At 40.9% G+C, this 16,115-nt stretch overlaps 1 protein-coding gene and 1 long non-coding RNA gene across 2 annotated transcripts in view; one reads left to right on the top strand and one right to left on the bottom strand.

Moving 5' to 3' along the window:
* Nucleotides 1-16,115, top strand: part of KCNN2 (potassium calcium-activated channel subfamily N member 2) — a 155,565-nt gene that overhangs the window by 92,100 nt on the left and 47,350 nt on the right. The gene's annotated exons all lie outside the window — the stretch shown is intronic.
* The window catches only part of LOC143665491 (uncharacterized), a 99,845-nt gene continuing 99,315 nt past the window's right edge, over nucleotides 15,586-16,115 (bottom strand). Inside the window, exon 4 of the long non-coding RNA XR_013167012.1 lies at nucleotides 15,586-15,667. This is a non-coding gene — a long non-coding RNA (uncharacterized LOC143665491). The remainder of the gene's footprint in view (nucleotides 15,668-16,115) is intronic.

Here is a 16,115-nt window from a genome sequence, read left to right as displayed (position 1 = left end):
AAACATAACAAATATCAACCTTGCTATAGTATTGACCTAAGTTACTAAACACTTTCAAGTTCTGGATTTCAGGAAAATATAAAGATATAAATGTTTTTTAACAATTAACATGAAAATCTTATCTCTTATAACATTTAAAATCTATTTTATCTGATATTAGTATAGCTACTTGTGCTTTCTTTTGGTTACACCTTACCTAGAACATCTACTGCCATCCTTACACTTTCAATCTGTTTGTATCCTTGGGCCTAAGATACGTCTCTCATGAGCATCATGTAGATAAATCATATTATTCAATCCATTCTGCCAATCTGTGTCTTTTAATGAATGAGTTTAGTCCATTAACATTTAAGTTTACTACTGTAAAAGAAATTCTTGGGTCTAGCATTTTATCCTATAGTTTCTATTTATCAGATCTGTGTATTATTTTTCCTCTCTCACTCTTAAGTTACCCTTACTAATATTCTTAAATTCCGTACCCTCTCCAGACCACCCTCTCTAGACTTTTTTTTTAGTCAACAGAATTCCCATTAATATTTCTTGTAGGGCAGGTCTCTTGTTGGCAAATTCTTGTAGCCAGTGTTTATCAGTGAAGATTTTAATCTCTCCTTCAATCTTGCAGGGCATCTTGGCAGGATAAAGAATTCTTGGCTGGAAGTCTTTCTCATTCAGAATCTTAAATATATCATACCACTGCTTCTCACCTCCATGGTGCCAATTGAGTAGTCCGAGCTTAGTCTTATATAGTTTTCCTTGTATGTTATAAATCTCTTTTATCTTGCTGCATTCATGACTTTTGGCTTCTCTTTAAGATTTGACGTTCTGATAAGTATATGTCTTGGAGTAAGCCTACTTGAATTTATTCTATTTGGGATTCACTGGGCCTGTTTGGTTTGGGTATTTATGCTTCTTATAAGGGTTAGGAAGTTTTCCCATCATATTCTCAATTAGCCTTCCTATCCCTTTACTTTTCTCTTCTTCTGAAGATTCCAATAATTCTTATATTTGTACGCTTCATGATTTCTGTCAGTTCCCTGAAATCAAGTTGTAGTTTTTCCATCTTTCTTGCCATTTGTTCTTTCGAACAGTCAGGTTCATTTTTCCTGTGTTCTAATATGCTTATTTTTTTTCTCTTGAAATCGACTATTGAGTCTCTAATATGTTTTTAATTTGATCTACAGTATCTTTTGTCACTATGTTATCTGATATTTTTCAATTCTTTCAAATTCTTCTTTATGCCCCTCTAGTAGCCTCTTTATATCTTTCATCTCATTATGAACAACCTTAATTAGATGTTCTAAATTCTGAGTCCCTCAGATAATTTAACTTGGTCCTTTGGTTGAGCCATAGCTGCCTCTTCTTTTATGCTCGCCGGTATCTTCTGGATGTCCTTCATTTCTTTCTGAGTAATCCTAAGCAGCTGTTCCAAATTCTGTGTCTCCTCAGGTGATCTAACTTGGTCATTTGGCTGACCCATGTCTTCCTGGGTCTTCACTTGCTTTAGAGCCCTCTGTTGTATCCGGACCATTTTAATGTCTTAATATGGTTAATTTTCTAGTTCATTTCACTCCATGTCCAAGACGCTGGAATCGGGACTCCAGCCAGGGCCACCAACCCCAGCACACACCGGAATCTGCCAACCCCAGGACTGGGGGACAAACGACACACACTCCAACAGAGACTCCTCCTGTGTAGCCCATGGATCTAGTGGCCCCAGACTCCTTCCTGGGACAACACCAGACCATGGGATTGGGCATTTGCGTTTCACACATTTTGGTCTTCAGGCCTCCATGGGGTAAGGGGAGCAGCACTAAGGCCCAAACAGGTCTCTTTCGCTGGTTGGGTGTCAGGCCGGCACACTCCAAGTCTCCCCCTTCTCCTTGAGGTAGGATCCCCTCCCCACTGAGTCCTCACAAAAAAAAAAAAAAAAAAAAAATCAGCTGCCCACAGCAGTGCATCACAAGGGTGAGGAACAGACACTTTACCCTGACCAAGGGGAGTCCACGCACAGGAAAAGCTTTTTTCTGCTGTCTTCCAAATTCACCATAGCCAGTTCCAGCTATGAAGCCGAAGGAAATATCATCCCAAGCCAGCTGTGGTGGTAGGCACCAAGCACATCCACCCCGTTCTCTGCATCCCAATTTCTCAGTTCTTTGTCCAGGGCCTCCCTATGCAGACCAGTAGATACTCCATGATCACTCACACCCCAGATCCGCCGTCCCAGTCATTTTTTCTGTTGTATCTCTAGTTGTTGCACGTAGATGGGGTGACCCTGGGCCTCCTCTTCTCTGCCATCTTACTATAAGTCTCTTGAGGGTATAATTCTAAGATAATGGTGCTTACGACAGCATGGATGCATTATGGGGAAACAGGGCTGCTAGTCATCAATGACGTTTTAGAAGGTCTGTTTAATGTAGAACTTAGATAAGTGGCTTGATCATTCCTTCCCCCACTGGGGAGGCTGTTTTTTGTCTGGCCTGTGCTCTGGTCACACAGGCTGCTTTGTACTTAAGGCTTCATTTTCTTAAGGGAGGGTATCCTGACCCCTGGGTTGCCGTAATCCACCCCCGTGCAGCAGACTATACTGACCATAGGACAGGCATTGCATCCATTTAGCACAACTGTAGATTAAACAATGAGATAGTAATCTTCTGCATAAAGGTACTAGGCTGACAAAGAGGTTCTGCCAAGGCCAAGAAAGAGAATTAAATCAATTAGACAGAGGGTCAATAGATGATTGATACAGAATCATAATTCTGCATATGATTTAAAATTTGCAAGACATTTTTAGAGTGATCAGGTGTATAGACACAACACTGGACTTTTATTAGGGCACAAGATCCACCTTGTGCTACTGTTAAGATGTCCAAGGCTATCCTCTTCTGTAGTACCACCTTGCATTATCTGGATGATTTTTTTTATTTAGTAGTGATATTGCCAGTTTAGATTTGTTTAATGCCTGGGCAGTGTGGTTATTAGCTAAGACTAGCACATGATGTTCAGTGGCTACAGCGGCTCACCGGGTACAAAGATGGTTAAAGTATAATACCACCAGGTATCCGCTTAATTCTATACATAGCCTTAACCATTTCCCAATTACTGGGAGTGGGCTAGGTAGTGTCTTATATATAGTGGCTGGGACATAGGGTTGCCCCATGTACACTGCCCGGTTCAGTTATACGGTAGTTAAGACCACCCATTCAGCCCTCAGGTCCACAACAATCCCTTTGAAGAGAGGTAAGAACCCTGATATATGCTGTGGTCATTGGAGGAGTGCTGCTATTGGAAAAGACTGTTATTTTTTTAATTTGACAGTAAAATTACATAATTCTATGGGTAGCCACTCAATATCCTTATCTCTTAAGAGTGGTTCCATGCAAATGGGGGTGGTACAGTCTATTGTTATCACCTCTGCCAATAGCCATCACAAAGAATATCCCAATACAGTGTTTTAATTTGCTAAAGCTGCCAGAATGCAATATACCAGAAGTGGAAGACTCTGATAAAGGGAATTTATTAAGTTGCAAGTTTATAGTTCTAAGACCTAGAAAATGTCCAAATTAAAGCATCAACAGGAGGTAACCTTCACTCAAGAAAGACTGATGCCATCCGAAACACCTCTGTCAGCTGGGAAGGCATATGGCTAGCATCTGCTGGTCCCTTGCTCATGGGTTCCGTTGCTTTCAACCTGTTTCCTGTGGGAAACAGAGTTCCTTGATTGGCTTCTCAGGGCTAGATTTCATCTTTTGGCTTCCCTTTGCTTTCTTCAGTTTCCACTTGCTTAGCATCTCATGGGAGGCACATGGCAGTGTCTGCTGGGCTCTGCCCATGTCTAGGCATCTATTCTCTCTCTCAGTACTCTAAGCATCTCCAAACATCCATGTCCATCTATATCAGCCCTGGAGCAAATGTTCTCCAAGTATCTATCTGCACCTGAGTTTCTCCAAAATATTTCTACTTTTAAAGACTCTAATAAACTAATCAAGACCCACCTTGAATAGGTGAAGTCACAGCTCCATGGAAATAATCTAACCAAAAGGTTCCCCACAACTGGTGTGTCCTATCTCCATGGTAATGATCCAATCAAAGTTTCCTACCCTAAACAATAGGTCTGGCCCAACAAGACTGGATCAGGATTAAAATATAGCTTCTCTGGGATACATAATAGTTTCAAGCCAGCACATGAAGGTTGAGGCTTATTTACTTGCTTTTGCACCAAGGAAAAAATGTATTGTCAAAACTCATTTTAGGATGGGAGAGGATGTTTACCTTTGAAAGAAAGTTCTTTTCCACACTTACCTGTGCAGCGTGTGATGCCAGGCCAGTATCATGTTCTAAATAGTTCAGTTGGCTAGGGCAGCAGTCCCATGGCACCAGATGATGGCAGATCAGTGCAGACCCAACACTGGCTATGCACATGAGTCACTGCAGAGGCCCACTGCAGAAAAGTATTTAAGACAATACTAGGGGTGAAAAGAAAGATGCTTATAGGGAACAATAAGGGTCAAGTCCTGTTGATTTACAAAAATTCAAGCTAGGGTTCTGTTAGTAGATAGTGAAATACCAGGTAGAGGGAGTACTATGGGGATGCTTCAGATACCAAACCTGTTCCCCTTATATTTTCTGGGAGTCCTCTACAGTATCACCCATCACCAACTTAGGCATTAGGAAGGTCCCCACAATTATAAACATTGTCCCCATAGGGAAAGAAGTCCCATATTGATGAATAACATTTTCAAAAGTATTTTTGTCCAAATTAAGGCCTTATTACAATATTTTGAGTAACTCCTACCCCCATGGGCTTGGGATTCCTAACCAGTATGGCTGCATGGGCCAGCACCAAAGGCAAAATAATTCATTTTCCCCTGTTTGTATGGTCTGAGGCACAGGCAACAACAAATTATTGCTCTTTACCCACCTAGGCTTACAGGTGAATAGCGTCTTGACTTGTATTCGCAATGCTTGCATTGGTCTCCCACCAGTGCTTGAGGTGTGGACTTTTGGCAGGTTAAGTCCTGATAAAAGTATTTTTTTTTTTTTACATGGGCAAGTTCCGGGAATTGAACCCAGCATGGCAGGTGAGAATCCTACCACTGCACCACCCCTGATAAAGTTGTTTTTGTCCATTGTTGTAAAGACTTTGTTGTCTCTCAGCTGTTCTTTAAAAGGGCCATTCATTCTTTCTATGAGATCTGCACCAGTAGGATTATAGGGCAGGTGAAATGTCCATATAACACTGTAATCAACGGCCCAAGCTTGGGTCATTTGTCCAGTAAATAGGGTTCCTTTATCACAGTCTATCTGCCTGGGCACTCTGTAAAGGACATTCAACTTTTTAAGACAGAGGATAGTGGCCCATTGATTAGCCTTCCCCATGGGGAAGGCCAGCAACTGTCTGGTGGTTGTATCTACAGCAGTATAAGTATACCTTGCTCCTTCTGAAAGCAGGAGGGGACCAGTGTAATCCCTTGCCACCTAGTCATAGGGACTTGTGAGTAGCTAATATGCCCCATCTGGTGAAGTAGATGCCATGGTTGCTGTAAAAACCAGAATGGGTACTCCCTGGTTATATATGTTAACTGCTGTAACAAGGAGTTGAAACTTCTGGGCAAGGAGCCGCAAAGTCTAAGGCCCATGATGCATGCTCTTCCAGCGAAGCCACTTCGTGATTTCTAGAGTTTTGGGGGCACAGTTTCGGATTCAGGTGAGGGCATTTGCTTCAGTATTCCCCAGAAGCATGTTACTTTTGTGTGCAGGGACATGATAGACAGTGACCTTGCATTGCTGACAGGCATTCCAGATGTCTTCCCATAACTCTTTTCCCCATAAAGTAGCCTATGTCTGTCCATTGTTCCTGCTTCCAGGTAGCCATCCACATAGTGAGGCCTTTGTATATTACCCAACTGTTAGTGCATCACCTGGTTCATGCATAATTACCATCCATACAGCCCTTAACTGAGCCCACTGACTGCTTTGCATTTTGCCTGTCTCCCATCAGATGGTGTTTGTGCTAGGCTGCTACATTAGTCCAGGCAGGGGGCTGTCCACTGGATAATCTGTTACTGTACTAAGCTGACTCTGGGACAACTCCAGTTCCTAATACAATGGGCAGGTACACAGATGCCCTCAGCATCACTATTCTTTCTGTCTGGTCTTTCATATATGACAAAGGTCCTGAGATGTCACATATCAGTGCTGAGAGGACTGGTATTAAAACACTCCACTGCAACAGGTAGGCCTTCCATTTTGTTAGGGTGCTTAACTGTGCACTGCCAGAATGTGGTTTACTGGCCCTGTCCTTGATTCACCCCTGTATGGGGGGAGCCTATCAAGCATAACTGGGTGACTGCACACTTTTGCTTTAATTCTTCCATTTGCAATAGGGCATGGTAGGCAGCACGGAGTTGTTTTACCAAGGGATTATATTTCAGTTCTCTTTTCCATAGCTGGGACCAAAATCCTAGGAGTACTCATTTAGATTGTTGCCTTTGCCACAGAACTCACAGGAATAACCTTTGTCTTACTCAACCATACAACACCCAAGAATTTGACAGATTAGCCAGGACCCTGTCACTTGTTACAATCGACTGCCCATCCTTGGTTTTTCAGTTGGATCATTAGTGTTCCTGATGCTTCCTCTAATTCTGAAAGAGAATCACTGGTTAACATAATATCATCAATACTATGAAACAGAATCATGTTCTGGGTCCCTTTCCAACTGGCCAGGTCTTTGACCACCAGGCCATGGCAGATAATTGGGCTGTGCAAGTAGCCCTGGGGGACCACAGTTAATGTCCATTGTTGGCCTTCCCAAATGAAGGCAAAGGCAGGTTGACTTGAATTACCTAGGGAGAGAAAGCATTAGCAAGACCTAATACAAAATGATATTGACATAACTACATGCTGATTTCTTGCAATAGGCTAGCAATATTTGGATATAAATGTGGTATTCTTTTATTCAGCTCTTGGTACTCTACACACCAAGTTCCATCGAACTTCCTTATTGATCATACAGGGCCATTAAAGAGCTAGGGTTGTGATTATTATCCCTACCCTTTCCAATTCTTTCATTGGAGCTGGAATTTCTTTTATGTTCTCCTGGATGCTTATACAGTTTAGCAGTCACAGTTCTCTGGGGTGGTGGCACCAATACAGGAGACCATTTTGCCTGTCCCCATAATGCTGTCTTAACTATTTTGCATTGGAGGTGAAATTCCCTAATGGTGCTTGTAATGTGACATTTTGGAGAAGATCACATCTTTTAAGATATATTCCTGCATATGGGAGATACACACCATATACATCTAGGGAGGTAATCTTCCAGTTTACACAAATAATTATATTGCTTAGCTTGAATACTTTTCCCCTGTAGCCATCTATGACCAGAGCTGGTGCACGGAATCAGGAAGCATTTCTCTAAATTAATGTACATTCAGCTCCTGTATCCACTAAGGTTAGCAGTCTTTGCTGATTGGTGGAAGACCAGTGAATAAGTAACTCTACATCTAGTCTCCAATCCTGGAAGACCCTAGTTATTGCTCTTATCTGGCGATCTTGACCTCTTCCCTATGGTAGCCGGAAAGGAGCTTGTTAAGCTTCTTCCAGAAGGGAAGAGGGCTTTTGTGCCATGAGTGGAGGCTTGTTTACTTGTTTTTGTTTTTTTTTTTTTTATCTCCTTTGAAGGCTTGAGACTCTATTCTAGTGAACTGCTTATCCTTGGGCAGCTTCTCCATAATTTTACTAAGACTGGTTGATGGCCAGTCTTAACTCCATACCCACAGTGGTTAAGTCTTCCCATATTTGTTTCCATGAGACACAATTTGGTTCATTATGTTTCCCGGGGCCTTTCTCCATTGCTGTTACTCTTATCCCCTTTCTACACAGCTGCTTGTATTCTCAAATCTGCTATGGCTTGCACAACCTGAGAACTGGGCTGTCTAACCAAACTCAAAACTGAAACTAAGGATCCACACCAATGGTTAGGGGCTGTGTGTAAGATGGTATCTTTCATTATGGCCATAAATGTTTCACCGTCAGGCCCCACAAAGTTATTATTATAGATGGCGTGTTTCAAGTTATTATTATAGATGGCATGTTTTAAGTTATTATTATAGATGGCGTGTCTACCCCCCTTAAGACATCTTGTAGCTTGTCCATGTTTGCCAGCGTGGATTATTACCTTCTTCTGGTCCTGCAGTTTTGCACTGGGCTATCAATTAGTAAAGACATGTTATCCATTTTAGGCGAGATAGCATGTAGGCATTGGCACAAGGAAGGATGGGTAGTTATGGAGTCTAGTTTACTCATTTCCACCCCTGATAACAACACTCCTTCTGCTCCAGTATCCCAGAGCCTCAGTAGCCATTGGGTAGGGCCTTTTTCAACTGCTGCCCATAGCAGTGTTCTGGGTTGCCTAATTCTACAGCTGTATAGTCCCTTATGGTAACATGTAGCTTCTGGTCTGAGGGAGAGATATCATCCCCACCATTGGTGGGACAGAGTTTTCTGATTCTATTTTCTATTGCATGAGATGGTATGCCTGTGTGGAAGGCTAATCTCTCACTTCCCAGTCCTCTCCTCCCCACTCTTGCTCATTGGATGAAGAGTCTATGTGATCCCAAGCCTTTGGATCCCATCCTAGAGTGGCTAGTATTCTCCACACTTGTACCTGAGGCAGTTTACAGTCCTGGATTTTTGCATATGTACAAGCAGGAGTTTCTAGCTGTTAATCTACTCAGCACAAATGATCTGTTAAAGAATCATTTCTTCTTGTGCCAGGTAACATACCTCTTTTTAGTTTACTTCCTCTTTTCAGTGACAGTTGGTGGCTTTAGCCAAGTGCTCTGCTTTAACAGTGGTGCATAAAGCTCCCAGCAATGGTCAGGCCACTGCTGCTGCACTCTGGCATTCTCCTATCCTTTTTTTAAAACTTAACTGCCCTGCTCTCTGCTGTAAAATTGTCAACAGCCCTGCTGGAGAATTTTTGGCATCCCCATACTCTCACAGCAGTCCCCATTCATCCAGAAGGGTGGTGACCCCTCCCCTCATGGATGTTTCAGGCCAACCAGGCTCTTTTCCACTGATCTCCCTTCTCAGAGCTCATGCTTATTTGAGTTGGTCATTTTTGGTCTCCTGGCTGGCTCACCAAATGTCATGATCCAGACCCAGCTCTTTTGGAGTATGGGACTAAGCAACTCTGAGACCAAAACACATACCAGATGGAGAGTTAGACATGATTGTAATGAGACTTATGGACAGGAGAGAATCTCCAATGGTGACAGTTGGGAAACTAAGAATAGCACTCTGCAATTAAAATTGAATGGGAATCAACAGGGCCAGTTGTAGAGGCCTAAGACAAAAGACATTCACAGGTACAGTGAGGGTCTCATGATTCAAGGGCCTTGGGGATTAGAATCAACATGTGCCCAGAGGGATCTTTAGGGTATAATTCTATGATAATAGTGCTTATAATATCATTGACACATTATGGGAGAAAAGGGCAGATAATCATCAAAGAAGTTTTAGAAGGTCTGTTTAATGTATAACTTAAATAAGTGGCTTGGCCATTATTTCCTCCTCCAGGAAGGCTGATTTTCTTCTGACCTCTGTTCTCATCGTGCAGGCAGCTACATGCTTAAGGCTTCATTTTCCTAAGGGAGGGCCTCCCAACCTCTGGGTCACTATACCATCTTTGTAGCATCCTGTTCCTGCCTTAAAGATGCAATGTGTTTTAGTTTGCTAAAGCTGTCAGAATACAATGTACCAGGAATGGGTATATCTTAAAATGTGGATTTATTAGCTTACAAATTTTCAGTTCTACAGCCATGAAAATATCCCAATTAAAGCATCATCAGGATGACATCTTCTCTAAAGAAGGGCTTTTAGCCTCTGGGGTTCCTCTGTCACCTGGGAAAGCAAATGGACAGCATCTGTTGGTCCCTGTGTTCTGGATTTCACTGTTTTCAGGTTCTGGCTCTTTCGGCTTCTGTGGGTTTTTGCTTGCTTCTCCCAGGACTTTTTCTCTCCCCACTCTTGGGTCTTTCTCTCTGAGCTTTTTCTGTGTCCTTTATCCTTTCATAAAGGATTCCAATAAGGAATTATGATCCAGTTTGAATTGGGTCGGTCACATCTTAATTGAAATAACCCTAAGCAAAAGGTCCCATCCACAGGAATGGATTAAAAGAACCTGGCCTTTTCCGAGGCACATAAAATAACAGCTTCAGACTAGCATGCAACGTTTTCTTTAGGTATTTCATAACATACAGTTTACATGTCCTGCTCATCATCACCCTACATTGTCTGGAGCTCCTTCTAGTTCCTCACTGCTTCTTTTCTTCATTCCTCCTTGTATGGTGTATCATTTGGTGTATGGTGATCATTTGGCATTATTTCATATTCAAGACTGGGAATTAGAAGCCAATTGGAGGCACCATCTGGGGAAAAGGACTTACTGCCTGATAGAACTTACATAGGGTAGATAGAAGCTGGGTTTTTCATCAGGAAATCCTTAGTATATGGATGTCTTTTCCTAGAATTGTTCGGTTTCCTTAGAGAAAAATACTATCCTTCAAATTAGTAAGTTCTAGTATGAGGGTTAGTGAGGAGGAATGAAGAAAAGAAACAAGTGACACTAGTGTTCAACTTTGAAAATTGCACTGAATACCCATGTTTTCATCACCAAACATCTTTTTTTGCTTGTAGCTGGACCCTGGGTTCTCAAGTCTCCAGTTTATTCCAGATAATAATTTTTTTAATTGTGTTGCATTGCAATGCTAGGCAGGGGGAGGGACCTAGAGATTCAGCATTCCATATGTTCAGGCTTCATGAGTTTTGTTTTCAGCTTTGGGCCTTATCCATCCCTTGCACTGTACCTGGTTTTTTCAAGTTGTGAACCCTTCAAGGGTTCTTCATATGAGTTGTCTCCCCTTTTGTCATTACTATCTTGAAGGATTTGGGATTAATTCACCCTGCCAAATCAGTTACTGCTTTTCCATGTATTTTCAGTATGACAATTGCTGCCTTTTAATTTGGGGTATTTTTTAATGTGCCATGAATATTTAGTTTGACTTTGGTTGGGTATAAATCTATCCTCTTGCTATTTGTTTTCATCTGTCCTATTTCTTTATTTTTTTCTAAGTTATCACAGTCTATCTTTACCTGATATTATACCACTCACTGTAGACTCAAGTGATACTTATGCCACTTCACATGTAGTAAAGAACCTTACAATCATATAATATAGTGCTAGTTCTCCAACCATAGCTAATTTCACACACATGTATTGATCATTACTTAGCTGAATAATCAAGTGGGACTCTGGAGATTTCTGGTCTTCTCTCCTCTCTGGCTTTTGGCCTTGTAAATCTAGGCATTTTTCTCCCCTGGACTCTCAGCAATGACTCAATTCAGGAAGACCTCAGGGCTCAGCCTAATTTCCCCTCCCTGAGAAGCATCTGAAGTCTGTACAGCTGAGGCAATTGTATGGTTCAGCTTGTTTATTCGCCATCTATCAGGGATCACTATGCTTTGATACCAGAAGGTCAGTGTCATAGAAACCATTTGTTCCAAATATTTTCTATAGTTTTTAGTTATTTCAGGTAGATGGTAAGTCTGGTAACCTCTTTACTTCATCTTGGCCAGAAGCCCAATTCCCCATGCATTTTCATTCTTAAAAAGTATTTTCTCATTCACTGATATCTCCTTTTATTTCACTTTTTCTTATGGGTTTATACCTTTTTTATTGCCTTCCTATCACTTTAGAGGTATTTCAAGAGAGAGAGAGGAGCTAAAATCATGGATTGATAACATGCATTTAAATCTCCATAATACTTTCCATCATATAAAAAAAGGCTGACATTTGAGATCAGAGGCTGACATTCAATTGAGACCTTTTTATCATTTATAGTATTAATGATCTTTTTAATAGAGAAGGATTTAATGAACATTGTCAGCTGTTACATTCCATTGTTAAAATATTCAGTCTGGATGTAAAAAAATTATAAGTTGCATACAGATCTTGGAACATAATACAACAGATCAGGTTCATGTTCAGTGTTGGGCAAGAATCATTCCTGACCCCTTTTGCTTCCCTAAGCACGTGATCTTTAAAACTTAGTATGAGGCCTAGGGCAAGTCAGATTGAGAATAAATGTTTCATATTATTTCACTAATTCATTCAATAAACATTTACCGATTCTCTACCTTAGCCTTCTATTTTAAATAGAAATGGGTTGGCTTTTATAAAGGGGATTTATTAACTTATAAATTCACAGTCCTAAGGTCATAAAAATGTCCAAACTAAGGCATCCAGATAAAAATACATTGAATCAAAAAAAGGCCAATGGTGTTCAGAACACTTCTGTCAGCTGGGAAGTCCTAGCATCTGTTGGTCCTTTGGCATCTGGTTTCAAAAAGCTTCCCTGGGGGGCATTTTTTTCTGCATCTTCAAATGTCTTATTTCTGTCAGCTCTTACACACCTATGCTTTTTCAAAACATTTCCCTTTTTAAAGTACTCCAATAATCTATCAAGACCCACCTTATATGGGGGTCTCATACCTCCATGGAAATAATCTAATCAGAAGGTCACACCCATAATTGGATGTGTCACTTTTCCATGGAAGCAACCTAGTCAAGAGATCCCACCCTACAATATTGGATTAGGAAGAGAACGTGTCTTTTCTGGAATACATAATAGTTTCAAATCAACACACCTTCTAAGAATTGTGTGAGGAGCCAACACACAATTTTGGATGTGTTGGATCCAACACATCCAAAATTATGAAAGCTTTGTCCTCAAAGCTTTCATAATTTTGGTTCTAGAGACATGTTATATGAGCAGATTAAACATTGCATCTCTTATAACCCAATTTAAAATTTATCAAATGGTGTTTGAGTTATCCACAAGATACTGCTAGGATACAGATTAAAGACCTGTGGTCCAGCCTGGAGTTCTATACTGAGCAAAAGCTACATGAAATCTGGAGAAGATGACTCACAAATAGAATCTCAAAGGATAAATCATAGCTAGGTAGGTGGGGAGTAAGTGTTTCCAAACAGAAGACAGTGTACCTGCAGAAAAAGAGAGCTGCAAAAGAGGATAGGGTAACTGCCAGTCATTAGTGTGACCAAAGCTGGTGTTGTTTATGGAAGGGGCAGCAGGAGTGCTGGGCAGGCGCTGCCTCCCTCAGAGGGGAAGAATTCGCTCATAACCTTGGAACCATAACCCTTGTTATCGTAACATTAACAAATGTTATGGAAAGTTGTCATACTCTAAGAAACAATGCTAGACCCACAGTCGGCAGTGAATTAAATGAATGAAGGGATACAATATTTAAAAAGGAACATTTTGCTTCTTTTAAAACCTTAATCTCTTCTCATAATCTTTAATTCTATGAAGTATGAGGTGCTTTAAAGCAACTTAATAAGCTACCTACCGCCCAGAGCCCAAAAGCCCTTATTTTAAAAACTTGAGATTATCAGGCTTTCCTGGCACTAATTTTAACCTTATTTAATGTATTTTTTTGATTAAACAAGCATTCATATTGATCAAAATTTGGAATTTGCCATGTGAGTCATTTCATCATGTCTTTCCCTGAATAGTTTTCCCAGAAAAGGTTGGAGTTGTCTGAATAGGTTTGTGAAATGAATTTCTACTATACGAGGTTTTGAAATTTTTAACAATTTAAATTGTGCATATCAGTTATTCACAATGTTGTGAATCTGGCATGAATTCAAGACCTAGGGGTGGTCTAAGTGATAATGTCATCCTGTTGATAAGTCTAATATTTTTTCTAAGTTGCTAAGAAAAGAAATCTGGTAATTATTCTAATAGTATCTCATTTAGTCCTAATTACCTCATCTTGACTATCCACAACTAAGTATATCTGAATGTAACATAAACATTAGTGTAAGATGTTATTTTTTCCAGTGTGAGCTGCTTTACTGGCAGATTATTTCATAAACAAAGGGTAATTTACCATCAAATCCTACAGCCCTGTTCTGGTTTGCTAGCTGCCGGAATACAACATACCAGAGACGGATTGGCTTTTAATAAAAGGGGATTTATTTCATTAGTTCTTCAGAGGAAAGGTAGCCAACTTTCCACTGAGGTTCTTTCTTACATGGGAAGGCACAGGATGGTCTCTGTTGGCCTTCCTTCCAGCCTCTGGGTTCCAGCAACTTTCCCCAGGGTGATTTCTTTCTGCATCTCCAAAGGCCTGGGCTGAGCTGCAAGTGCTGAGATGAGGAGTGTGGAGCTGCTTAGGCTGTGCTATGTTGTGCTCTCTCATTTAAGCACCAGCCAATTAAGTCAAATGTCATTCATTGCAGCAGGCACGCCTCCTAGCCGACTGCAGATGTAATTAGCAACAGATGAGGTTCATGTACATTGACTCAAGTCCACAGCAACAGAACTAGGTGCCTTCACCGGGCCAAGTTGACAACTGAATCTAACTACTACAAGCCCTAAAATAGTAAAACAGTAATGTTTCTAACTACGCTTTTCAATACAGGATTATAGTCTTTGACTCAGTGAAACGTGCAAAGCTGGACTGACTGACAGGATGTTTGGCAGAGTCAAATGAGGATGTAAAAAATTTACTTGTGTATTTAAAACTTGTATATTTATAAAAGGTGAGCAACAAAGGAGAAGTCAGCTTGCTTAAATTTTAAGTTCAGTAAATCCTTTTTGTTGTAATTTTGAACATCAATTACTTTTCCAAACTTTGAAAACCAAATCAAATGAGCTACAGCTAGAATAGATTAGAAAGACATCCACGGCCAGGCCAAAGGTGAATTTTTCTCAAGGGCCCCATCAGCGAAGATGCCCTCTAGAGACCTTTTTTAATAGCATGAAATGTAAGCTGCATCTTCATGGTCAGTCTACCAAAGGAAGGACCCATACCACACAGATAGTTGTGTTGTGGCCCTGCAGTAGTGTACAGCTAACCTGAAAGAAGGTTTCACTGAGATGATCACATTTTCTGAAAGTGTCTAGTGACCATGGACATGTTGGAAGAATATAACTGTTTCGGCCAAAGAAGATTGCCCATGTATTAAAAGCATTATATGATAAATGAGAAAATGCAAATAAAGCAATGAACACAGGGTGCTCAATAAGTACCATGTACGAATTCATCAGGGAAAATAGAGCCGTCAACTCTTAAATGTATCAGGCCTTCATGTAAATCATGCTTTGTTAAGAAGACACTTTGCCTCACATTTTAAATTTGAATGGGAAATTTAGTCTTTGCCTGCCCTCTTCTATACAGCCCACTCCCCACATCAGGGTAATATATACCCTTATTACAAGCAACTTACAAGCAACTTCTCAGATGTTCTATAGAGAGTCCTACTGTCATGCATAGGTTATAATCCAAAAATTATATCTGAGGGTCTTGTTTTGAAAAAAACAATATTCTCCCAATAAAGCCCCATTACATGCACAGAGCAGGCTCCCAGAGCAGTCTACAGAAGCCTGTTTATCTCATTTTGCATTGATCAAGTCCCTGTGTTCATATATACTTACCATGTAACAAAGTTTCATAACAAAGGGGAAAACATATTCCACTAGGAAAACCCCTTGACCTACCTTTTGGTAAGGACGGCCCTTGTGCACCACCATTCTGGAAAGAGGGAGCTTCACAGCTAGGTCACGATGATAGTTCCCTGTGTGCAGAAGGAATAGTGCTGATTTCTGCCTGCCTGCCACCACAGCATCACTGGGTGCTCCCGTACAATGGCTGGCTGGCTGCCAGTCTGTGTCATTCCTCTTCTTCCAGGAGATGCGGTTAGAACCCCAGAGTTGAAGAGTCAGGGGAATTCACACTCCAGCCAGGGGTTTCTCCCTAGCCTAGACCAACTTAGCAGGAAACAGCATTTTTTAGATTTTCTCTTACTTCTCCAGAAGAAGATGAAAGTACAAAAGTGATAAAGTTTATGTGTGTGTGTGTGTGTGTATCCAAAGACAAAGGTAAAATCTACTGATAGTACAGAATAAAGTTTTCCTGTAGAAGCAGGAACCTAGGCACAGGATGAGAGTCTGAAAAAGCACATAAAGTAGATGTTGTATATAGAAATGTGTGCTGTCAATTGCACATCGGATGTGGAATCAGTG

The sequence above is a fragment of the Tamandua tetradactyla genome, chromosome 21 (assembly GCF_023851605.1).
Source record: "Tamandua tetradactyla isolate mTamTet1 chromosome 21, mTamTet1.pri, whole genome shotgun sequence".
NCBI classification, from domain to species: domain Eukaryota; kingdom Metazoa; phylum Chordata; class Mammalia; order Pilosa; family Myrmecophagidae; genus Tamandua; species Tamandua tetradactyla.
The sequence above is the reverse complement of the archived record's forward strand: the minus strand, read 5'-3'. Positions and strand labels throughout refer to the sequence as shown.